Below are 27994 nucleotides of genomic sequence, written 5' to 3'. Positions count from 1 at the left end.
CATTTTGGTAGGGGGGCTGGACTCAAACTTTTTCTTCAACGTAAATTCTTTTTTTTTGTTTCAGGCGATGCGCAACGGATTTATTTGTGGCACCGCAAAAGAGATCGATTTTGCAAGGCCGACTTTGGCGCCCCCTGGTTAAAAAGTGACGGCGAAAAAAAAAGAAAATTTCGTAATATTCTAGGATTTTGTAATTTTTGTTTAAAAAAACCGCATGTCTCTATGATAAATACATTTCGAGAAAAACAAAAACAAATAACTTGTATTTTTTGTAAAAAAAAGAACAACCCCTTAAGTCGATTATTTGCACATATTGTAATTTTTTCCTGAAGGCAAAATGACACTTGCACCTAACTACACATTTATTTAAAGTGCTTATCAAAAATTCTTAATAATGCTAATAATACAAACATGCCATGCATGAAGTAAAGAAAGAACTTTAAATTTTAATTATGTTGAAGTAAACACCCGTAGCATCATCATCAGAAGGTCAAATCGCATGAGAATTCTGCAAAAGCATATACCATTTGAATGTGAAAAAAATAATTAGTAATCTCTAAAAAATCTATCCCCTGGCGACGAGACCTAAACAATAATGGTGGGATGTTGACCCATATCGCTTGCCTCGCGATCCTTTATTTACAGAACGAAGCCACATAACAAGACGTACATGTAAGATGTAAGATGTGAGGAGATGTGCGAATACAAGTGTCACCTTTTCAGCATAGTGTTGACATAGAGTAAATAGGAACGGTGCGGGATAAGTTGGATCGTCTTTATGAAACCAGGGCGTCGTGCATTTGACACTTGGGGAATATTGACGCACATTCAAGTGTCTTTCAATTTTATCTGCGCAGTTATATAAATCTTAGATATGTGACTTTGGTGTTTTCCTTATAAGCAAGATTTATAGTAATTGAAGGAGAAACGGAAATAGAAAATCTAACTTACTTACAACTCGATGCAACTGAATAAATTATGATTTTATCTATCAGCTCATATTTTACAAAGTAACGATGATATACGGTGCAATAAATAAACCGGCGTGATAGATAAATTCAATAAACTTGCTAATCAACTGAATACTGCTCATTTCTTCCAGTAAAGTGAAATATGAAAATAATTTATAAAAATGTTCTGTAAGACAGCAGCAATCTGTATAACATGATATGCATTTAACCATTACTATCCTATTTCCCAATATAAATTACTAAAAAAAAATATACGTCCTAGTACATATTTAACGTGCATAAATGATTAATATGGTAACATACTCCATTCTTTTCGTAGTTATAAATTATGAATATTACCAAATGAGCAAAGCTTTATAATTTTTGCTATAATAAATGTATTATTATCAAGTTTTAATATGAGATATTAATAAAAGATATTTTCTTAAGCAGCACAACAAGTGTAACCGCCTAAAAAAGGTGATTTTTGGAAATTTATACTACAAAAAATACTTCACCAATCATTTCAAAATTTCAAGAATATATTTACACATGTTTTAAAAATATATAGTAAAATTTTTGAAAAAAAAAATTAAATATTTTTTAAGTTATCGTCGATCTCCTACGGCGCGAAAAAAGGCCCTACACTGCTGCAGTGATTCTACGTGGATGAAATTTAAAAAAAAAATCTTGTTAAACTAGATAATATTGTCTGTAAAATGACCTACGATAAATAAAATAAATCAAAAATTGACAAAATGGCGTCGTTTTTTAAAAAAAAGTCGAATTTTACCCAAAATTTTGGTCGTTTTTGGACTGCCAGATCAAAAAATCGATAGTTCATTTTACAGAGAACTATATACAAAACATGTAAAAAAAATCGATAGTGATCGGATCATTTGTTTTTGAGTAATCGCTGCAGCAAATTCGGAAAATGCTGTTTCGAGAAAAACCCGTTTAAAGATAAAATGATCGTTATACTATATACTATATATATATACTCTTGGAATGGCTTTAACTCAAAAACTATTTAAGATATCGATTTAAAATTATGGTATGTTATTTTTAAAGGTATAACCTATCGAAATATGGAAAAATTGAAAATTCGATTTCTTGAAAATTTCACACTAGTTGTGTCCCTTGATATTGTAACATTTTATCTGAATCCATAGAATTCAAATTACAAAGCTTATACACTATTTTTATAATATAAAATGTATTTTTGTCGGTATTATAAAAAGTAAAGTAAGTTTCCAACTTGATTCCGACATATAAATATTAAAGGTAAAAGCACTATCTTCATAGATCAGTAGAAGTAAAGCATATTTGTGAAAAAAATATTGGTTAAATAACACTCTAATCTTGAACTTAGCCTTAAATTTATTTATTTGAAAAAAAAATGAAATACGGTTGCAATACCTTTGTGGAATCTATTCTAGGTAATAAAATATACACGAAAAATTGTGTCTATAAAGTGGTCGATATAGTCCATCTGTTGGTACTTAGCTTATGAATACATACAATGGTTCACACTACAAACCATTAAGAAAATACAAAGTATCCGATTCCGTTTTGTACAGAATAATTTCCTTTATTTCGCAAAATACTACCGAAACGGAGCATCATAGAAAATTGCATATATTACAAAACATTCCAAAGTTTTGATATACAATGTTCTCACTTCCACCGAAGTTCTCAGCGTATTAAAACCCCAACTAAATTTCAGTTATGCAATTCATATTCGGGGTATGTATTACTATCCCATTATATACATCCTATTAGATCCATCACATATAGTGTGTTCCGAGAAGATTGATTAATACAAGATAGTTAAATTGTAGTACACATAAACTATCGCACAAGTTTGAACTACCCCTGAATGGTATGAATAGTAACCAACGGCCGTCCATGAGATTGGGTCGGTGGAGCAACATATTGATTAGTTTCGCTATCTGCCGCAGATAAGGGCCATTGGAATGTGTTTCCCATACCTAATTAAGCGTGTGTTTATGATGGACTTTGAATGCTTCCAAACAAATAGTTGCGGTGATTGTCTTTTGGACAAAGACAAAAGGTTTATTTCAACGAGGGTTGCTCTCGTTTCTGATACCGCAATCAAGGATATCAGCATCAAGGTACCTTTACATAACACCCAAGTGCTTAGATGGCACGCCCAGGAGAGTCACGGGATCTTCTATCTATCTATGTCAAAAGACTCTCAAACTTCTATCATATTTTAGATGAAAATTACGAAATGAATTATTTGAAATTGCGAAATTATTAGAATTATTCGATCACAGTTTTTCATTTTAATAAGGGGGCGTCCAATAATCACGTGAAGTTTTTGGAGAGAAGGGGGTTTGACAAAAAATACTGAAATCAATCACGTGGGAGAGGAAGGTGTGTAGTAAGATATCACGTGTATTTATTTTTCACCTGATTTTTTTTTTAAACAAACATTTTCAATAAAAAAACAAAAATTTTTACAATTTATTCTCAAACTAAAAATACACATAATGTTTGGTGAGAGAGGAGGATAATTTTGAATATCACAACGTATCACCAAGGGGGAGGTGTGACCCAAAAATTATTAAAAAATCGATCGCGAATTAATAGACGCCCCCTAAAATATTTTTCTACAAATTTTCAGGATTTTGATGTACAAATTTTGAAAATATGCATTTCAATCGGTTTGTACAAACATAGCCGCTGTAAAATATTTAAAAAAAATTATAAAAAAGAGTTTTCTTATATGAAGGTTTTTCAGAGATTGTTTATTCATCTATAGTATTCGGAATCTGAAAATTTCGCATATCTTATGCTAGACAAAAATTCATATTGCACACTTTAAACAACCTTGGTAATTAAGCAAGTAATATATAATTTTCAATCAATAATTCTCTATTTTAAGAACAAATCAAACTCTTTCAAATAAATATTAATTACTGCGCTCTTGAAACCACTCAATCGAATTACTTCCCTTCATATCTGATGTAAAGTTTGACACCAGTGTAGAAAGACCTCTAGAATGGCTCGTGTTTGCCACTTCAACGCTGCTCGAGGATCTTGTATGTGAACAAAATGAGCTTCCAGTTTTTGCTCGGAAACTGCAAAAACTCGTAATGAGTGTCGTGGTATTTATCTCTTGTTAAGTTTGCGATAGTTCTTAGCTTGTTGTCGTCTGAAAACTTTCAGTAAACACAATAATTAATGGCTTGCGCGAAAGATAATGTTCAATTGCAATTACCGTGTATTAATTACTAATAAGTGCGTATCATAAATAAGTAATGATAATAATGCCTTTATTATAAAAACAAGTCAAGTGTAAAACCAAACGCTTATACAAATTCTGTCCAGATGCAATTCGTATTTATTTCTTTAGGTTACAATTAGAAGAAGCGTTGAATAATTCATTTCGGTCAAAAAATAGAGCCACATCCATACAATAATAGTATTATTTTATTTCTATGTACGGTTAATATATACATATACTAGCAACTCCAGCGAACTCCGTTTCGCCACCAGATGGTTTCATGAGAAAGATGAAGAAATTTGTTGTTGTTTTATATTTGAAAAGGAAATGAGTAGATGGCAAACAATGTATCTACCGGCACCATCTACTTAAAATATAGGTTTGTAGTATATGCTAAATATCAGATATGATGCTGTATGTGAAAAAGAAACAGTGTTTTCCGCTTTACTGTTTAAATTTTTCTTCAATTTTCTTTGCTATAAACCCCACGGAGCCCGAGACATTTCCAACGAATGCAAAATTGTCGAAATCGGTTCGTGCGTTCTGGAGTAAGTAAGAAAAACCCGACTTATTTTTATATAATAGATAAATGTAGACGATAAGTCAAACTTTGGCTCGAATCATAAAACCGAGGACCATTATTCCTAATTTTGAAAAATTTTGAAAACTAAACTATTTGTCATTGAACCATGATATTTTTGAATGTTATTTAAGACCATGAACTCTATCATCATTAAACTTTCCATCAAAATCATCTCTTTTAGGAAGAGACCGATTACACAGGTCCACAAAAAAACTTGTCTCTATTGGGTGTGCGACATATGTTTTCCAATGTAATTTTTACCGCTAAACACGAACCTAAAGTCAAAATTGGGGGTCAAATGACAACAAATTTAAAATAATTAAAAAACTGTCAAAATCTTTGAACTTTTAATTCTTCTGCATGACTCCCAAATTTTGACTTTAGATTCGTGTTCAGTTGTAAAAACTACATTGGGAAACATATGTCGCACACCCAATACAGACAACTTTTTTGTGGACCTGTATTATTAGCAAAGCTAATCAATACAGATTCCAATTAAGACCTTTCAAATAGGTTTTAAATTTTTTAAATCGCTAATTAGATATTTACTAATTGTACGTGGCCGATCATTGCGGACCCACTAATCAACGTGGGTCCTTACAAGTCGGCCACGAAAGGTAAGAAAAAAAGTCCAGTTGCATGTGTATTTTTATTTACAACACATTTGCTATTGAATATTTTTAAAAAATTCAAAGAAGCGCAGAATCGTGGCAAAACGCCTATAACATTTAAGTATTTCTTTATGTAGAAGTATGATTATGGCCCAAATTCACCAGCAAACTCCTTGATAACAGTGAACTATCAAAGAAGGTTGAAAAGAAAAGCGCCACTGGATTTAAGTCATCAACTCTCCTGATAAAAAATTAATAACTTAATCATTATTTATAAGAAATTATTTTATAAGTAAATAGTTGAAATTATATAATTATCAATAAAATATTGTTGATATTGTAACGAATGGGAAAACAACTATTGAGTTGTTGTAACATGCCCCTTTAGTATACAATGTCCTTTTATGGCCGACAATTGTAAATTCCACAAATTTATTAAATGTCCTTAATAGGACAGTTGTAAATATAATACAGAATAAAAAAAAATTAGAAGTGACTATTTTGTATCAATGTATTTTATATTTACATGTTAATTTCATTATTTATTTTCATGCAGAGAGCATTTAATTAATCAAATCGTCTATTGAAGTAAATTCTTCAAAATAGATTTCTCCGCCTTTTGCTGGTTCTTGGTCTCATTGTGCGCAGAAGTGATACTGATCCAGATGAAGGATATCATTAAACCCTCTCGCACTTGACAGTTGTTAGCGAGTATTTGCACTCTCACGGGGTTAACAATCCCTTCGGTGCGGCCGGGTGTTTAACTTGCGGGGACGCAGCTCAAAGCCCGCTACGGCATCGGGCGCTAAGGACCACCAGAGACAATAGTGGAAACGTGTCCGAACACCCTCCTTAGCGGTTAGTTACGATCTTTCATATATATACAACTTTCTAATAGTATGATGGCACACGTATTTAATACACTCTTGATGAATGAGTTTTATCGCATTTTATGAAAGCTGGCAACAGCAAATATTTGATATATAAGAATTACCAAGGCATTCCGATAAAGGAAATAATACTCATCTCCCAAGAGGTATGATAAAGCACCAACTGTTAGACTTTGGAGTCACGTCCTCATATGAAAAATTTTAAATTAGTTTTTCTTGAAAACTATATGCCAAATCATAGTCATTAAATCTAATTTTTGTTTGTGAATAAGAAGTCAATTAACAAACATTTTTATTACAAAATTATAGGTAGTGTGAAATTCTTATATTTCAAAACCACAACGGCACTTGGCTTCTATCTTATAAAAAAAATATATTATCATTAAATATTTATAGGCAATTTGGCACAAAAAACGATGTATCATAATACATTATTATAATTGCATTATCATTATAACTGCAGTCACAGTATTAATATTATATAGGTAAGGAAAACTTAAGTGCTAATTGCAACAGGCGTTTTTCAGCAGGATCTTTAACGAATTACTTACGGTAACATTTTTTGCGATTTCTAAATTGTTTAAATAGTTATCTCGATTAATATAAAGAAAATACACCTGGAGCTAGATAAAACAAACCTCAAAAAGTAGTAACATTAGAATTATAAACAAATTTAAGTGAATATCCACTTAACAACTCCACAACTCCGACAACTCTGAAACATAATACTTGACACAAATATGTAATCTAGTGTGTTATTAATATATCTAAGGATTTATTAGGACTTTGAAAATAGTTTACAAATAGTTGAAACATTTTTGTTCATTTTATTATAATAATTACTATTTTATGCATTTTAAAATGCATACAAATCTCAAATTGACAAATAACTTGGGAATCAAAATCAATTTTTTAATTATTTTTGAAGAGAAAATATAGAATTCTTTGAATGTGTTTATTTTTATATGAAAATAATGCAGTGAACCTTATATATGAAATAAGAACAAATCTTTGTGTATAATATTTTTCACAAAATAATAATACCTCACATTCTCTTATTATTATAACCTTTTCGAGAATTAATTATACATCAGGTAGTTTGATTAGCATACTATTACTTTTACACAATTATAATATCATCATTGTGTAAAAGTTATAATATAATAATACTAAATATTTTTAGCTGGTTGTATACCATTGATAAACGGATAAACATTATCGTATACTGAATATAGAATACAAAATAGCATCATTTTAAGACATTATATACCTGGAAAGTCCTAAAACTTCCTGTGAGACGAGAAAAAAACACTTCTTTCGACCCAAATCTTTGCATTAGTAAAAAATCTCAACCAAATATCTGCACATGTTAACAAATTCAGTATCAGTTTAGGGAAGTTGGATATGACAAATCTTGTGAAACAACTCCACTCGGATTCACTCCGAGGGAGGAGTTGTATCGGAGTGATAACTCCGGAGTGAGTACCCATCTCTAGTACATACATATTACATACATACACTTTTATATTCCAATATTCATTTATAAATGTGGTTATGGTGTCAAAGTACAACCCTTATATTAAACGAGAATGTTAGGTCTTATTTCTCTATTCAAAGTATAAATTTGAGCAGATATAATTTATTATGAAAAAAACAATTCAATTAAATTAATTTATCGATGAAGTAATTCTTCTAATTGCTACTAACTAATTGCTAATCACAAACTATTTCATAAAAAACAATCCTTGAATATTTTGTTATATTCACCTTGAAATATTTTCTCTAATTTTTCACATTGTGATCACGCAGTCCAAAATTTCCAATCGCAACCGCAAGTTCAGAAGTTCAATCATCCCCGATTTCCACTGTAATTCCAGCTCCGATAATTTTTCCAGTAATCTTCTAATCCGTAAGAATTGATGGATATAAATTCGCTATTGTAATATCTCATCGCGGATGAAAAATACTTTATTTCTTTGCGCAGTCATCGGCGCGGCATTTGTAATGCTCACTTATTACAAATGCTTTTTCTTCCGTGTTCTTTTATAATTCGCCTAATTTCTCACAGCGAGAGTTTTCTTTTATCTTAAGTGCGGGCGGAGGCGGCACCGAGTTGATGTCTTTTTATGGAATTTCTTATTTTAGCAGAAGTACAATTTATGAAACAGCTTGGGCTTAATTGCGATAAGAACTGTGCATAATCTTGCGCAATTTGGAAGAAACTAACAAGCATATTCTCTCTCTGCAGTGTGAATAATATAATTAATTGGACAAAAAGCGAGCTATATAATTATGATCAGCGATTATATGTCAGCAATTATTACATGAACACAGTTTTTTATTGCTTAAACAGTTGTTTCTAGGAACTGGTAGTATAATAATAAAGAGTTAATTAAGCTCGAATTTAAATGGGCTAAGATGTTAAACATTATAACTCTTCGACACCATATCTCAAACTTAATGAAACCGCAAAACAGTAAATAAATAAAAGGCAAAGTCTTCAATGCCACTTCTAATGGCAATTTCCGAATTATTTGTAGATTTTATTTGGCAAAATGAGTAAGTACTGTTTGGAAGTATACTTTGTTAATAAATGTTTTATTAAAATGAAAAAGTTCTACTAATAGTTCAAACATTATTACACTAAAATTTAATATTTTTCTAATTAATAAGCGACGATCTTTGATTGTGAATCCAACAAGGGCTAATTTTATCAGTTATGTTTTTAGCACAACACTGATGTACTAATTTTCATAAAATTTAATATTTTATGATTTTAGATCTTCTAGAATTTTGTGCAATACGATTTTACTTTATGCAGTATTTCAAGACTGATTTCAAGTTGATTAACTCTTCCTAAAATAAAGCTTTATCATGCATATGATCTTTGGAATTAATAGCAAACAGATCATTTTAGGAACTAATTTTCTCATTCACAAATACTGATAGTTGTTTGATGCTTATAAAAAAGGTCTAGGTGGTTCTTTTAGAAACTAATTTTATTTACAACCACTTATCGAACTCAGAAAAATTAAATAATTTACATGTATTCTCAAAATTCTATGGCATTTTTCTCACGATAAATATAAACAAAATGAAAAAAAAACAACAAAACAACTTGTTTTCTTTAAAAAATAAAACAAGAGTTCAATTCTCAAAGTTATCTACTACTAATAAATAATTTTCTACAGTATTACTTTAAAATATTATAACACGACTAAACTAATAAAATAAGTATCAACTTTATATTTTCTTATATACTGATCACATTTAGATAAAAAATTTAATTTATTACGAACTTCTCAAGCACACTTTTTTCTTATCTGTCGTACTTAATCCGTCATGCAATCAAAACATTACATTGCGAGTTGATTACAGAACCTTAGGATAAAATTCTCCTCAGTTCGTGTTTATTGAATTAAATCATTAAGAAGGATTTCCAACTTTTCACGGCTCTCTCCAAATGAAGCGTTATTCAAAGAAGAGTTAGCGAACTATCTTAAAATACTGCATTAAGTAAATTTAGATTCAGTATAATATTTATATAACCTCTATAAAAACTTACATGGGGTTGTGGTAAAAAGAACCAACTGCTTTACACTGGCTTGATGGTTGTGAATAAATAAGTATATTAAGTTAAAAAGGGAATTTTACAGAGATAAATAAAATTAATAGTTATTCCAACTCTGCTGATAAATATTTAGGTATAATCTTTGTAAAAATGTGCCCATGAAATTTGTATTTGGCATTAGGTAAGTATTGTAGCTTTGATTTCAGGAAAACTTTAATAAGTCATTGTGTGTGTTTGTCCCCTATAGGGTAAAAGAAGATAGATGTTTTCGAAAAATAGCAAATAAACATATTTCTTTATTAAGGCAATGTACTTCACATATTGCCTTAATAATGTTATGCTTATAAGCTTATATATAGGGATGCTGAATAGGATATTTCTCTCGATGATGCATTTAATACCGCTCAACAATCAATCATTAGATTATATAAAATCACATTTTTGTTTGGATCTTTATTTAGATAGGCATAACAAAGCAGAGTGTGATCGGGTACAGCAAGTATTAAATAAGAATTTCAAACTTCAAAACTTGATAGTTCGATAATCTGGCATAATGTCCATTACAAAAAACTAAATTTTACAAACCACGAATATCATTTATTCAACTCAGCAGCTAGACTGAATGATGCAGAAAGAATAAACATTGTATTATATAGGTTTGTTTGACGCGATATGAAACGATAATGTTCGGGCTACACGAACTCGTCGAGAGAATGTTAATGTCTCAATCGAATCGCCTGGGATTGTTTTGCTCGTGTGAAGCGAATCAATTAAAACGTGCGAGGGATTCCGTGCGATGTCAGAAACAAATTTATAGATTTTTGGAGTTTTCTTGGTGGCCAAGCATTTTTATAAGAATCAATACATGGCCCAGTTCTTAGTCCCAATCGTCTTTGTGAAAAAAATACAGAAAAAATGCGATCGCAGGCAAAGCAATAAGAACGTATTGAAGCATCAATCAAACTTAATTATGTCGTATTTAATTTAATTAAAGCAGTGTTATTTTCTTTAAATGGCAATACTATAATAATAATTGGTAGTACTGCCCCAGGGCCGGTTCGTGAGCCGAGTTAAACTCCAACTAGAATCAGGAAGAATAGTGTGAAAGGTTTTCCAATGCCATTTCACACAGCAGTGACCGAAATCGGATATTTTCAATTGAAAACATTTTTCTGATCTATATTTTCAAGTGAAAAAAGATATTACTACGAGCAATGATATACTCTTCATTATTTATTTGTAGTTAATTACGATAAAATAATTACAACTTGAATGCAAATGTGAATTAAATAAATTAAATTTATTTAAGGTAATCTAAAATTACCTTACAGTCCCATTCCTTTTGTAGTTTTCTACATGAAGAATTTAATTTTAAAATATTGCATTAATAAATAATTAATTTTTATGACATTACAGAAATTTCTCAATTTGATTTCAGTAACTATTTTCTTGCATAATCCTTTATCTACGTAGTCCATTTGATCTCCCGTACAACCATGTTTTTTTTTCATGTTCATTTATGATAATGTTATTTATATAAATTCGCTAGTTTCTCATTGCTATTTCATTAATTTAATTTTTGCGGTTTTAAATCAATATAACTTTCAACCTTGCGCAAGAATTTTGGACGATGGTCTAATAGACTTTAAGGAGCACAACTAGTGTTACCGCCTAAAAATAAGGTGATTTTTGGGAATTTATATTAAGAAAACTACTTTATCAATCATTTCAAAATTTAAGAAATATATTAATACATGTTTTAAGAACACATGGTAAATTAAATATTTTTTAAGTTATCGTCGATCTCCAACTGCGCGACAAAAAAAGGCCCTTCACTGCTGCAGTGATTGCGGCATTCTACGTGAATGAAATTAAAAAAAAAATTCGTTAAAGAAAAAAAATCAAAAATTGACAAAATGACGGCGTTTTTTAAAAAAAGTCGTATTTTACCCAAAATTTTGGTCGTTTTTAGACTGCCAAAATTCGATTTTTGATCCGATCAAAAAATCGATAGTTCATTTTACGGAGAACTATATATAGAACATGCAAAAAAAGTTTGATAGTGATCGGATCATTTGGTTTTTGAGTAATCGCTGCAGCAAATTCGGAAAATGCGTTTAAAGATTAAATGATCGTTATACTATATACTATATATACTCTTTAAATGGCTGTGACTCAAAAACTATTAAAGATATCGATTTAAAATTTTGGTATGTTATTTTTAACGGTATAACCTATCGAAATGTGGAAAAATTGAAAATTATATTTTTTGAAAATTTCACACTAGTTGTGCCCCTTAATATGATGAGCTTGATGATGAGCATATTTTTAAACGTTCGAATGATTTTTCAGCTCTTTTTTTTCAGAAGCGAAAATCGTGCAGCTACTATGAATATTATAAAATTACTTCCCTTTAAGTATTAATTATGAATAAGCTTGACAAGAGCCTGAAAGAATATTTATAATTATTGATTGCGGCTTGCTCATAAATAAATATAAATAATAAAAAATAAAAATATAAATTTAAATATAAATAAATTAGTAAAAATTTAATCTGCTAAATGAATATTCTACATTTTTTCAGTATACAAAAATCAAGTGACAGTGAATTCTTAACAAAATATTCACTTAAGATACACAAACCCCTATCCCAAGAAAAAAATCCCAGCTAACGAGTGACGATGACTACGTAATTAACCTCCTCGTTTAGATGTGCAACAGTCAAGTGCCTTCTAAATGTGTTTCTCCCGTCGACTGGGGAGGACGAATTGCAATCTATTCCGCCATTCTTACTGCCTCCCAGGTAATGTTGGCTCATTTCATCGAGAAGAACAAGTAAAGGATCGTAGTTAGAAGCGCGCGTTAGAACGGCTGGGTGGTGATGAGACGGCGCTGACGCCAATTGGCTGCGGGCCAAGCACGCACCAAAAGCGAACCATCTATTAGAGGCGAAGTCGCGCAGATAGCTTGCGAGGGAAAACTTAGATGAAAACCCAGTTAGGATGGAACTTTTCAACTAATTCGGGGAAACTTATTTGTAACGTATTTATTCGATGGTTATATATGTTAAATGAAACAAGTTTTAGCAATTGAGAATAGATCTTGGGAATTGAAGTCTAAATCTTTACTCCAATGGATGTTGTAAAATACATCTGGTTGCATTCAGTGTTAGTACGTTACGCTATTTGTACACTGAATCCAAATAAAAGCAACTTGTGGATTACACAAGTGAGTCTTTTCGATAGATATTAACTAGATAAATTCTTAAATTTTTAATTAACTCATCGCACACATCATTTTATAAAGACTAAAATATTAATAGCAGCATAATGATTAATTTAAAATTTTTATGTAAAGGGTAACTATCAAATAAATAATACATTACTAATAAATACAAATAAGTGTTTTAGTGCGCTTGTGCTGTACATAATAATAAGTTGGTTGAAATAAAAAATTAATCAAATCCATCTACCTACCAATTCAAAATAATCAAGTCAACATGTGTAATATTTTATGCATTGCCAAGCTATAAATTCCACTAATTCTGTAAACCTTATCTTTAAAAAATTTGAAAAGAGCTGCACAGTAAAAAAAACTTCATCAACAATTTATTTTATCATTGTCATCATTTTCTTGCTTATTTAAAATATATATATATATTTATTTTTACTGATTAATTCTATTTATCTGGTCTCTTTTGTATGGCAATACGCCTGATATTATGTATGTATTTATTTTACTAAATTATTAACCAACGTTGCTACATGTAAATAACAGTTGTAAATACATTTAAATAAAAATATCTCGCTCTGGATAACCTGATATTATGCATTAGTTATCAATTTTCAGATCAAGAACATGTTTCCAAATGAATATAGCCCATTTTGAGCACTGCGGTGTGAAATGACAATAGATATAATTATCACATCATTCCTTCCTGAATCGAGTTGGAATTAAACTCGGCTCACGAATCTACTCTATGGCAGTGCTACCCATTATTATTATTATTATTATTATATCATCATGGTATTATTATTGGTACTATAATTTTTATAATATAACAGCAATAAAATCAAGAATTTATAAATCTTATATATAAAAATGGTGCGCGGTATTATATTAGATATTATAAGGCTCTAAAACGGCTGAACGAATTTGGCCAGTCTTAGTCTTGAAAAATTCGCGCTAATCCAAAGATTGTGCAGAAGGTGAGAAATTATTTCAAAACCGCATAAAAAATTTACATTTTAAATTCAAAATCAAAATGAAACAATCGACTGCGGCTCTTACGTCAAATATCAAATGATTTTGACAAAGTATGTTCAATAAAATTTAATAGGATGGTTTAGATGAATATTATTTAATAATAGTAAGTGGTTTCATTTGTAGTTTTTAATATACACACAAACATTATTAAACGGGTTGCTAGTTGAAAATAAAAAAACATTACTACAATTAGAATTACATAAAAATAAATTATCATCAGGGCCAAAACAAACAAAATCATATATTGTAAAAAATAATATTTTATTACTGCTCTAGATGACGTTAAATGTGATTTTGATGTGCTCCCCAACTTCATGCAAACTTACATAAAATAACCATAGAGCAATATTCAAAAGTTCCTGCATAAATATAATTTACGAAGTCATAAAATTGCATCATGTTTTTGAATAACATGTTATTTTGCAAACTTAGATGAATCAATAAAGCAAAAATATTGTGTCTGTCCCTATTGACGCTATACACAACGAGCATTTGTAGCTTGCTGGTTATATTATAAGTTCTTTGCGGTAAAATGCGTACGGTCTTCTCTCCTTCTACCTCCGCGATTTACAAAGTTAAGAAGCGGAAGCTCGCACCGAAACTTGATGTCTACGTTGAGATCACAAAACTTGCGTAATGAACGCAATTCTACCAATTTAAAGTTCGGATGGCTTACTTATCCCAACGACGTGTTGACACTGTAGACGCCATTACGGCAGACTGATATTTTCTCTACGGCCTAGTTAAGGTTACGAGCTTTTCTTTTTAAATAGGTCTTGTTATCCGATTTGTATAAAGTTTGTTATATAAAATTAAATTAACTGACTTCTAAAATGGATTAAATCCAAGAAGTTGACTTATAGAATTTATCAGAAGTGCTTGGCGCATAGAAACGGGTGGATTATTTTGGAAAGAAAAACAAGATTTTAGTACTGAACTTTACTATTTACAGAAATATATATCTATACTTATATATCTAGAAAAAATAATGAGCATGACATATAGGTAAACTTAACAAAATTTGTTGGAAATTAATGCATCATTCGAAAATGTATTTGCAGCAGAGTGTGCCAGACCTTGACGTCAAGCCAAAACGGGGTGATAGTATTGACCATTTGCTAGTAAAATGCACTAGTAGAAATCATGGCATTTTTAGGTTTTTACTTTTCAATCAATAAATTATCCAGTATTTCACAATCTTGATGGCGCATTTACGCCTACTTTTCATGGAAGTTGCCAACACACTTTAGTAGTTTTTTTTCAAACGAAGGATCTCTCAAAGTCGACCGATTTTAAGTATTTTACATTCTATGTAAAATATCTAATATCTAATTGTGGTATTTTTTTTACTCTGGTCCTTGAAATGTTATTTACGGTTACAGTTCCAAAGCTTAAATGAACAAAATAAACCACAATAATCGAAAAATGGTCAATTTCACCAAAGCTCCAGGTTGCACTTAAAAGCTCATAATTTCCAAATAACGTAAATATTTTTTTTCTATTTTTTTTTCAGGACAGTTAAGGTCCATACTATCACCCTGTTTAGGCTTGACGTCAAGGTTTGGGACACCCTGTATAATTAAAATTTATTACTGAATATTATTTAATAAAATCATCTTTAAAATATCCTTTAAAATATACTGTAATAGCATATATTTTACATGAAGTAGATTCAAAAAGAGTTTACAAAATGTAGAACCATGTAAATTTCATCACTGTAATTATCGAGTGAAACTAAAATTTTGTAATATATGAGATTCGATGAGTAAAAATTTTTCTTCAAAGTAATTTTTCGATATTATAATTCAATGAAAATAATAGAAAGAATATACTAAGTAAATAAATTTCGAGATTAGTTTTTTGTGTTGTAAAGTAGTTTTGTATCTCAAATCGGAAATGCACCTAACAGTATCATTTTCTCGTCAATAAAAAGTCAATGAAACCAGATATCGCGGATATAAACAAGTTTTCTGTAGAACAACAAAAACTTCGGCAGTTTTATCATCCGGCAACGTAAACTAAAAATTGCAAAGATTCTATTTCTTTGCTACGACTTTTTAAGACTACCGTTAACATTTTATTTACTCATTTCCATATACGTACCGCGTAATAAATATGTTAACATAACGAAATGAAGTTAACTTGATGGCAAACACAAACAAAATTGACGACCATGGAACTTTGCTTCAATTTCGCTAGGGAACATTTCTTTAATGATTTCTGAAAGACTTTTCCTTTTATGTCCCTAATTGCATTTCTTCACGCTACATAATTCCTGATTTTGTGATATTTTTCTTAGCTCGCAAATTACTCCATTCGTAAAAGTAATGTTAGAAAATATACATAAGCGTTTTCGGTTGTCTTTATCGATCATGCATTTTACGGGGTAATAGATTCTTTTAAAATATCCAAAAGTACTACAACCAATAAGATAAAAGCTGAAAGATAAAACTAGGTAAAATAAATCAATTAAAATGGATACAACATTTTAACTGAAAGTTGTAAATAAGCATAAGATAACAAATATCAAATTTTTATTTTACTCTTTATACTTTGAAGTTATATTCAACATGAAATATAACATTATGGTGGAGTCCATGAGCAAATCCAATTACAAATAGTTTTTCCAGAAAGTATGAAACAATATAAACTTTTCAACTACACATAAAACTACCAACTTTGTAACCTATTTATCCATCATTCCTTTCAAAACACAAGCTTTGTGTGTATCTCTAAAGTTTAAGTACTTATCATACTTTTTCAAGGCGGATTTGCTGTCCGTACATTGGTGCATGAGAGTTAACTCTTGGCGGTTGGTGGATAGACATAGAGCTAAATCTACTCGGTTTAAATTTCTGATAATCTTCAATTGCGAAAAGTATTATGGTAGTAATATATGGATAAAAATACAGAAAACATACTATACGTATAAAAATTTTTGTTCACTTCGCCGACATCAAGGCTTTTTCTGGCTAAAGCACTAGTAACTAGTAAAAATCTTTTTTATATTTATTTGGCCTTATGAACTAGTGACTAGTTCATAAGACCAAATAAATATAAAAAAGATTTTTTTAATGATGTTTTAGTCACATAATATTTTCAAACATGTTAATTTAAAAACACTATTCTGTTAGTAACTTACCATAATGGTATTCCTAATGTCAGTAAATTTCTACATTAATAGTACTTTACAGCTTTTGGTCACTTACCTGAAACAAAAAAAATAATAATTAGTATGGTTGGTTCATAAATATAAATATTATCTTATCAATTAATTATGATTATATATGTACATTAGTATATTTTTATCATCAACTGAATTTCGTGAGAAAAAAAAAATCAAATATATTTATTAATTGTTTTTTACATTACAATCAACACTTATGAGTTCTATAAAATGTGATGATTTTATATATGGCAACCAAAGCGGTTGTCCTAAATTTATGTGATGAATTTTATTGTAATTTTGATAATTTTTTATTAATGCAGCAATGTCAAATAAGAACTATTTGCACTTGCAAACCTTTGCCATCTATATTTAAATGTGAAAACCGATGTCACTACTGCTTGATCTGAAGTCTGCTCGTGGCGACTTCTGATGCAAATCCTATAGCTCCAACCATTTACAATCGGGCAGGCCCAATAAATAATGAAATTTTAAATAATTTGTTCCAGCTATCAAATCCATTAGGTGATATCTTTAGCTAGAAAAGTAAATTTACCAAAAATTTCAGTGTCTCTCCTCTAAATCCCTGAGATAAATAAAATATTTGATTTTTTCTAGAATATATTGAGAAATCCGATCTATTAGAAGAAAGATTAAGCTGATACTAGTTGTCGTACTGTATATAATTGTGCTAAATGTTTTCAAATTGATTATTATACTCTAACATTGTCTAATATGTATAAGAATTATATGAACTGAATCACATAGTCAAAAATATTCATTTAAAGTATATAAGTGAGCTTTAAACCTTTGGTGAGAATTAAAATTGAAATCTGAATTATTTTTGATATACAATTTTTTTCCAAGAGTAATTGTTTTGTCAACACAAATTGATTTTTTGAATCATTTAATTCGGATGCTTATTTCTCTCAAAAACTGCCATTTGTTGTAAATTTAGCTCCGTATCTTCGAAATGGCTGAGCCTGCGTTACTAATTACTAACTGAATGTTTTAGATGATTCAAATCGGATGCTCCGTTCTCTCAAAAACTCGATTTCTATTTTTTGCACTCTTTGCCTTTTATCTGCGTAACGGCTGGACCTGCCTTTGCCAAAAACTAATAAGCATATCTCCATGTCAATAGGAATCGAATGTTTTTTGAACCATTCAAATCGGTTGATCCGTGTGCCCCAAAGCGTGAACGAAAAAATGCGGACACACAAAACACACACACATACATTTATTTTTTCTGCGGTATGCCAAAATGTTCAGAAACCTTCAAAACGTCGAGAAATGCAAAAAATTTCATTTTCGATTTTCGCCCATTATTCTAACTACCCTACGGGAAGTTAATAAATGAGATAGCAACTTTCATTTACGACAATTCGGTAATAAAAAACTGTTTTCATCTGAATTTAAATATCGATATCCATTCCATATCGATCAATGAGTACCTATATCTCATCCCTATGCCATTAATCTGTTCATTGTTGTAGTTGCTATCCCAGAAACTATATTGTAATTCGCTAGCGTGCTCGGGCCTTGTATCATGTCTCCGCCATCCAGTAATAATAGCTCTGACACGTCGCGTACTGCCCGTCGCCCTAACGTGTTTGCGGCGAGCTGGGAAAACTTTGTAGAGAACTCATAAATTCTTCAAGAGACAACTATGGTCGATTCATGTCTTGTCAAACGTCACAAGGATAATACAAGTTACACGATACGGCACGATTCAGTCGTCGTCGTTGTTCATAAATTGTAAAGACCGAGAAAATCATAGTAAAATGTGTTGTAGTAAACCATAGAATAATAAGAATAATAAATATAGTAGTCTGTCCGAAGGCAGGTCCATGGTCTGAGAGCACCACAAAAACAATTATTTTGATCCCCTCTCTTGTTTATTATTCCCTTGCCGTTTTATTACTATTAATTAATGACCATTAATCACTTTATATTCGTTTTTATGAATTTTCCTTTCCAAACTTCTGCTTCCATGCTTCCTAGACCTGTGCTTTGTCTTTCAGTTTTCTGTATTTCCTCTTCTCGCCATCATCCATCTGTTTTCTTCTTCTTCTCAATCCATTATTTCATTCTATTTTCCCTTCGTCGACGTCAGTGTAGAGACTCTCCTTTTGCAAAACGAGTCCGATCCAGTTTCGTCTTCTTTTCAGAATCGTACTCAGTAGTATTTTCTTCGCCCACTGTTTTCAGGGTTTCTTCATTTTTCAGGACACGACCATATAATAAAATTTTGTGGATTTGTGAATATATGCTGTTGTGATCCATCCAGTGACGGAACCAACAAAATGTAGGCTCTTCCTGCTGCTAAGCATCAAGCTGGTACCAAACTGTGAAGGCGAATCAGTAAAACAGATGAAGACTTTTGATGTTTATGTTTATTTCATGATTCTTGCACACTTTCCATATAACTTGACTTAACAACTGAACTTAAATATAACTCCATTGATTGAACATTATGATAACTTAATGACGATTGAACTGTATTGATCTTAACTCATACTGATCTTGACTCATACTGAACTTTAAATACTCCTTATCGGTATGACGCAATCCTTTTCTAGAATGTTTGTTTGAACTTGTTCGGATGCGTTATATGTGAGTCAGAAACTACGCTTTACTTAATCATAAGGCGCAGTTTGTGGTTTCAAAAGGAATTTTATCAACGCTTGCAAGGTTACTGCAAGCTTACATTGTAGCTATGAGTAACACTAACTGCGTTGTTTGTAATCTGACCGTTATATTAATTTATAATATTATTTATAATTATTACAAATGGGTGGATACCCCTAACAATGCTTGCACAATAAGGTGAAGCTATGCTATGCACGAATCCATACTGGAATAGTTTTTTCAACAAAATCTCTAAATATGTTACCTTAATTTAGAAACTATTGTATGTGCTACTGTCTTACAATCTATCTAAATGTATGATTATTTACTGGTAATCATAATATCATATAGTTACAATAGAAAACATTAACTTGCACCGTGAAAATTGTGGATGCACTTATGATAACTTTGTTATTTGACTATTGTGCATTTTGGAGGTTAGGTTTCATGTGTCAAACGCCTGAACACACAGCAAATACATATATTTTTGGCAGTTCGTGACTACCAACTTATATAACTATAGACTCGTTACATAGAATATCTATTGTATCCGAGAATTGGCCCCTAAAATAATTCCGTCACGTGGAATATGTCATCGCCCAAAACTAGCTTCTTTTGAGTTCGGGTCGTAGCGGATTCACGTAAACATCGTCTGGCTAAATTAGTTCGTGTTTTGCGTTGCTTGACATGCGTTTAATGCCGTCGCCGACAAACAAACTTCGTATCTGATCCTGCCGTATATTTTGCTGTACGCGATAGAAATCTCTGATGTCGTCTCAAAGTTTTAATTAGTCTATCAACGCATGATTTAGCGCAAGATGGTCGCGTTAACGCGTTGCGGAGTGAAATTAACCGTCAGGTAATTAGGCTAAATTGAACTGGTTAAAATGGTCTCGTTAGAACTTTATTTTAGGAAAAGCATGTGGATTTACGGTACTGTACTAAATAAATCAGCTTTGAAGCTTATTAATTAATTACAAAAGCTTCATTCACCATAAAAAATAATTTAGGTAGTGAAAATAGTGATAATCAACCTTACATCAACAGTGTATTACGCATTTAAAATACGTGACGTTAAGGGAAAAAGTAAAAACGCAACTTTCGCTGGAAAATAATACTATCAATCAAACTTTGGTAACAAATAATATGTTTTTAAAAAGTGGCACCTAGTACCGGACATTTCAAAATAACCTGCATTAAACACATATGTAGCCATATCCACAATCTGGAATGTCTGTACATGTGTTTTTGACGAATATTCTTAGATATTGCAAAAAAATCACTATTTATCCACCCTCTCAGCTGGAGCATTCGTCATAAGATTTTTATTCTTTGACTAGAAAATACGAAAAATGGGGGTAAAAATTTGGTGGTATCTACTACCATTGTTTAAAATATCTAATAATATTCTACTATTTTACGGATAATAATCAAGTACTACTTTTATCTTTGAATGCCACTCAATTGTAAGTACTTAAACATACTAGAATTACTTCCACTGATATTTAGGTGACGCCGTGATTTTGCGCCTAAAACAGGAAACGGTTGCTCCCGCCGTGGCCGTGTGCGTCACCGCACCCCTTAATTTGTAATTTGAAATGGAAAGATTTATACTCACTTAAATAATACGTATTAAATAGAGTGTCCGTAACCTAGGTGCCGTCCGGCGTTACGGGACTTTCCCCTACTTACATTATAAAAAATCCAAGCAACTATACTTATTAAAATACTAATTGTAAGGCAAAGCAAGGAAATTCAGATCTATTACTAAACAAACGAAAAATAAATAAATATTTTCTGCGGTGGTTATTTCAAATTATACTAATGAGCAAATATGCATACAAATTCCTCCTATTTGTTTCTTATTATTATATGTGCAAAGAGATTTATAATTGGAGATGAAGTTGTTAGTTTTATTATTCTGTTGGAATAAATATATTAATAGTCATAAAAGCATTCAAAATTGAAGATTTTTTCATCATATTATTTGAACAGCGATTAGAACTTAAAGATTCTACGAGCTGTTGTGATCAATTAACTCAACTAAATACGTTTATAAATGGCAACCCAAACAGTTGTCCTATCTTCACGTAATCAACTTTATTATAACAGTTTATGTAATAGAGATAATTTTTTTATTGATGCAGCAATGGCGAGTGAGGTCTATTTTCACTTCTTCAGCAATATGCTTCTATTGCCGTCTACAATACGGAGTAAAAAGTGATGTCACTACTGCTTGACATCAGGCTGCCCGTGGCGCGTATCGAACCCGAGAGCTCTCAAAAATCTCTCACATTTCATTGCGTTAATATTTCATAAAACCAAATGCCAAACTCAGTATTCTTTTCAATATCCTTCCCAAGTTCTACATTGCAACCCTAATCTGGATATCCCAGAAAATCCAATTAAAATCGAATTGAACAACTTGTGACGAATATATCGATCGAAATTGAACAAGTACAAATGAGCTTATGGAGAAACCGAATACAATCTATGTTTGAGCACTCAACAGTACTTAGTATTGCTAATTGCATCGACGAGCCGTAATAAATTTAACAAATTGGATCGTAATTGTAAATGAAAATTATTTGGTTTTGTTGGTCGAGATATATGTGAGGGTAGATTGCCTCGTATTTTTGTTTTAAAGGCAGAGATTGGAAATTTACGGTCTACTTAGTACATGTAATACAACTGTACAAGATTTATTACAAAGGATCCTTTCCCATTAAGCAAAATTCTATACAAACTAGGTGTAAGTGGTATTTTTCATGAGGCAAATTGTATAAACTTCACGCTGCGTTAAGTACTCATATCAAACAACTTTTGAAGTTGCTACGTTAAATTTTATGCTGTTGGTAATCCTTATCTAAAAATTGTTTTTTTAATTATTTAGCAAAGAAAATCGAAAATGTAATGAAAAAACATATCCACTAATTGCATGTACAATGAACTCATTGAGAATTATCATAAGTTATTGTACAATGTTAAATTATGTGTGAATCTTTCACCAATTAGTTTTCGCATTATAAACTTAAAAGCCATTGTGAACTTAAAATCAGACTCTACGGAAATACTACGAATATTCTACCTGTATATTATTACTACAGTTAAAAAAGATATATTTTTTGAAAATATTTATAACATCGTACAGTATACAAGGCCATAAATTAGTGGGAATTGCGGACGGTCAAATAATAGGGAAGTGAGATTTTGCGAAGTCGGTACTCAAATTTATACTTGAAATGATTTATAGCAGTGCAGGTATAGTTTTAACATAATTATGTAGTAAAATGTATTGTTGAAGCTTTGGGTTTTGAAAAGTAATTATAAAGCAAGAGATAATTTTAAATTGTTAAACATTTTGAGAATAACTTTGCTAGAAATAGATTTTCTAGCAAAATGTATAGTTTTCAATTGAAAAATAATTAATGTATCGATATAATAGACAATAATGACAATTAGGGTATCAACACGTTACTTATCTGTTTCAAAGTCTACTAGAAAAATAAAGAGTTAATCGTACCAAAAGTTGAAGGCTATAAAGTGGCATAGTTAAAACAAACAAAATGAGCGTCGTTTGATAATATTTTTAAGTAGAGGGCAAAACATGTGTAACCAGCGGCATCGCTATTTCGAGATGAACTGCTACGTTTTCAATTTTTCAACGAAAGTTATTTTTTCCATTTCAGTTTTTTTTATTTCGACCATTGATCTTCAGTTTTCGGTATCTGAGTATAATTTGTAGAATTCGTTTGTTATTAGTTTTATAATGTATATTAATAATTTTAAGGTATATTCGACAGTTTTGAATTCAATTAATTTGCAATGTTTATCATTGAAATCTGATTTATTTTTAATGTTAAGCTTTACGTTATTTTGGCTCCATCTCACATACGATTCAATTCTAGGGATCCACTTCTACAGACAAATTCTTGAAAGGTATGTAGTTATGATATATTATATCCACATCGCGAACTACCTACCTGTATAACTATAATTTTGTTACATGAAACTTTGCAAAATTGTAATAAATCTCCAGAGTAGGTTCGTGTGATACAACGGCATACATAGAATCAAGGTAGAAAACCTGCTACGTGAATATAATAATTCAAAGATATATCAGGGGGTCTTCCTATGTTAAATACACTTTATTTTCTGTGTCTACTAAATCATGATCTCTTTTCAAAACTTTACAAAACTCGAGAAGGCAAATTTCAGCATGTTGAATACTCAGTGATAAATTTCCGAAGCTAACTTATTCTACATTTGAAAGTCCACTTCGTTGTCCAACCAATTTAATTTTGAAAAAATAAAAACCATACGTTTTCACAAATTATTTAAAAAAAATTAAATATTTAATTTGAAATTAAACTAAACTTAAATTAAATTTTGATTACAATCAGCAAAAATAATTATTTTAGTGTACAGTTTAGCTCATAGAACTTATTATTGTATTTCTGATTGCTTTAATAAAAATCAGCAAAAATGCAATAATATAATATAAAATATGATTTCAATACCAATGCCACAATATAAAATAATTGAATTACGTGTAATTGAAATTTTAACAAAAAAAACAAATCAATTGGAGTGAATAATCGTCAAGATTGAAGATAATTTTAGGAGGTAATACAGCACTGCTTCATATCTTGTATATAAAGACGTATATATACAATGCGAATAAGCGGAAAGCTTTCTTTATAATGTTTATGTACATATTTAACCCGAGTAAAGAATTATTATTTGCAGGATTATTTGCATATTGCAGAAAGTACACAGCAAGCCGCTGTTACAAAGAAACGATGTTATGGAAATAAAATATTATATGTTGAACGATCTAATATTTTCAGCAAATACTACAAAACGAGATGAAACGAAGGAGAACAGATAAGATGGAAAAATAAGAGTAAAAACATAACAAAAAATACACAAAAGCGCGAATTTGTATTGTATTTCTTTTGCATCCATTGGCTTTTGTGAGGAATGTGCATGTACACAAAGCTAAGCAGCCTTCCATATCCGTTCACACAGTTTTGAATGAGGAAAAAGATAGATGTATTCTAATTTTTTTACAGCATTTTGTAGCATGTTGCTCTAAATTCCTCGAACTCTAATTAAAATTAGACATTTGTAGCCAAAAGTGGAATGTTGACAATATTTGTCTGTCCTTTCGGTGCATACATAGAATGTTTAAATTGCCCTATACTTAATACTTAAGTTACTTAATATACTTCCATATGGATGTACTATATATAATATTAGAAATCTACTATATACATATTTACTGAATTTAAAATTTTAATACACAGTACTCTAAGGGGCCGATTCTGCCATAAAATAGTTATAAAATGTTATGGCAATGTTATGTATCAGTTTTCATATTAAATATAAGTAAAACTCAAATATAATTAAAACTCTTTTCAATTTTTTTTTTTTTAAATTCTGGTCATTATGACAAAAAATATCGGATAGTAACAATTAGGTATATAAAGTCAAGTTAGTTTAATAGTACCATAAATAAAGAAATACGAAACAAGTTTCTTTATAAAATAAATAGTTTTCTCAATAGCTTAATAGTTTTTTTTCCTTCGTAATGGTTTGAGAATCAACTGCAACCTTAAATGAACTTTGGTCTTTAAAATACGAGCAAGGTTATGCACTGCACCATTGTTTGAGCAACTTTATATCTTGATGTACTACATACATTTTCTTTCTGAAATAACTTCATCTCTATTTTTACATATTATTTTTATCTTCCTAATATAAATATAATTATGCTAATACAAAATGATTTCCTTTACTCTATAATCTGGGAGTGTAACTGACGTCTAAACAATTCACAAAGTAAAAATATACTGGAAAAGTTCAAAGAAAATTAATTATTTGAGTGAGGAAATGCAGTAAACTATTTCAGAAGATTTAAGAAAAATCAAATCAAATGCTCAGATTCCAGTTCCCATTGATTTCTAGTAAATTCGGATGCAGAATTTTAGATTTAGATTTAGAATGAAAATTTTAAAATTAATAATACAATTTGCATTGAAGAAAACTAACAAAACAACATAACTTTCAACAAACTTTCAGACATATTTTTATTTCACAAAGAGCGGACAGGAGAACTGTAGTATATGCATAAGTTATTGATTTTTAATAACTTATCTATCTAAATCCAACCAAAACTATCCAAAATCCAAACTATCCAACCAATTTTTATAAGCTAAATATAAAAGTAGCTCCGAACAAAACGAACTAATTCATTTGGTCTCATGGTGTAGAAAATTATTACAATTTTATTAAAAAATTGTTGAAGACCATAATCAGTCAAATGTTTGAAAATGTTCCCGTAATGTAAGTTATACAGTGATCGCAAAGAAATGAAAATATTTTTTTGCATAACAATAAAATAAATAGTAGTCTGCCCAAAAGCAGGTCCATGGTATGAGAGCCACCCCAAGTAAAGGATTTCCTTACCTTTTGTCGTCTATCATTTCCATTACCTTTCATTTTCCTGCATTTTCTCTTCTCTATTTTGCATATGTTTACGTTTTAAGGTCTTCTGAACATTTTGGCAAATCTTATTGCTAGAAAAAATGTATGTGTGTTTGTGAGTATGTATTTGTGTGCATAAGTATGTGTGGATGCATATTTTCGTTTACGATTTTGGAAACACTGATCAACAGGTTTAAATGATTCAAAAAACAATCGATTCTCATTGATGGGGAGACGTGCTGATTAGCTTTTAGTAAAGGCTGATCCGGCTGTTTCAAAGATACGGGGCATAATGCCACGGACCAGTAGTTTATTTTTTATTTTTCCTGTTTACAGATTCCAATTGTTAGTTAACCCGATATTTGTTTGAAGAAATTTTCTTCAAGATATTAAAAATATAAAATATAAAAATATTCTGACTGGATGTTGATGAAACTAAGAAGAAAATGTTCATAGTGTAGAAAGTTCCAGTAATTTTTTTTGAGCAAAAAAATATATAGAAATATTCTGACTTCTGCCTGCACTGGTGCCACAACTGATGCAAGCTCGCGTTATCTCTCCGTTCAAAGTGAATTCTAGAGAAAGCTTGCGCAATGAAGATACATATCACGGACGACTTCTAAAGACTGACATCTGTACCATTACCGTCTCACCCCGTCTGAAAGACATTTGCTCGAATGCGGCTTTGGTCTAACGCGAACGAATCGCTTTGACTGCGTGAGCCCCGAGCCAATGGGAAACCGCATTAGCGAATATTTAATGCCAGGTCTGATTTAATGAAATTTCTCGCTGCCGGGATTAAATGTTTATAAGGAGCGACAATGATAAATGTTATGATTGAATTCTCAGGCACGGGGCTTCAATTGTCCATTGTGTACAATGCCTGATGAAATGAATTGATAATTAATTGGTGTCTGGGGCTGTGACAAAGCTACAGTTTCATTTGAGAGTCACGAACATCCATACGGCATATATACATACATACATACATATATAAATATATGTATAGTAGAACCTTGATTATCCGGACCTCGGTTATACGGATTTGCGATTATCCGGACTACCAACTGCGACCAATATTTATTGGTATATATGATTTTTTGGGCGATTAATGCTGCAATTTAGTACATGTATGTAATGTAATCGAAAAAAATATGTACGTACATGCATAAGAAAGTATTAACTTCTTAATGAACATTAATTTTCCTCGATATCTATGTATGTAATTGTAATTTTTAATAAATACACAACATTATTCTTCATACATTCGATTATCCGAATCCTCGATTATACGAATGCCCATTGTGGAATTACGAGTCCACTAGTCCATTACCAGAACTGTGATTTACTTTCATAATTCCTCTGAATAGCATTTAATAGAGTATTTCTGGACAATTGTACATTTCAACCCTTTTCATAAAATCGTTCTAAGTATATTGGCAAAACAAATTTGTGTTTGTGTTTCAAGAAATAAACGCATTTATCTGTGGATTATTTAAGGTTTTGTTTAACAATTGGTGGTCCTTTGCCTTTAAAAATAGTTTAATATAATTTCCGTGTTATTGCATATTTCTTGAATAAACA

The sequence above is a fragment of the Ctenocephalides felis genome, unplaced genomic scaffold, assembly GCF_003426905.1.
Source record: "Ctenocephalides felis isolate EL2017-DRISC unplaced genomic scaffold, ASM342690v1 CF-g0.4_SCAFFOLD_03571, whole genome shotgun sequence".
NCBI lineage: Eukaryota > Metazoa > Arthropoda > Insecta > Siphonaptera > Pulicidae > Ctenocephalides > Ctenocephalides felis.
Note: the sequence above shows the minus strand (reverse complement) of the source record.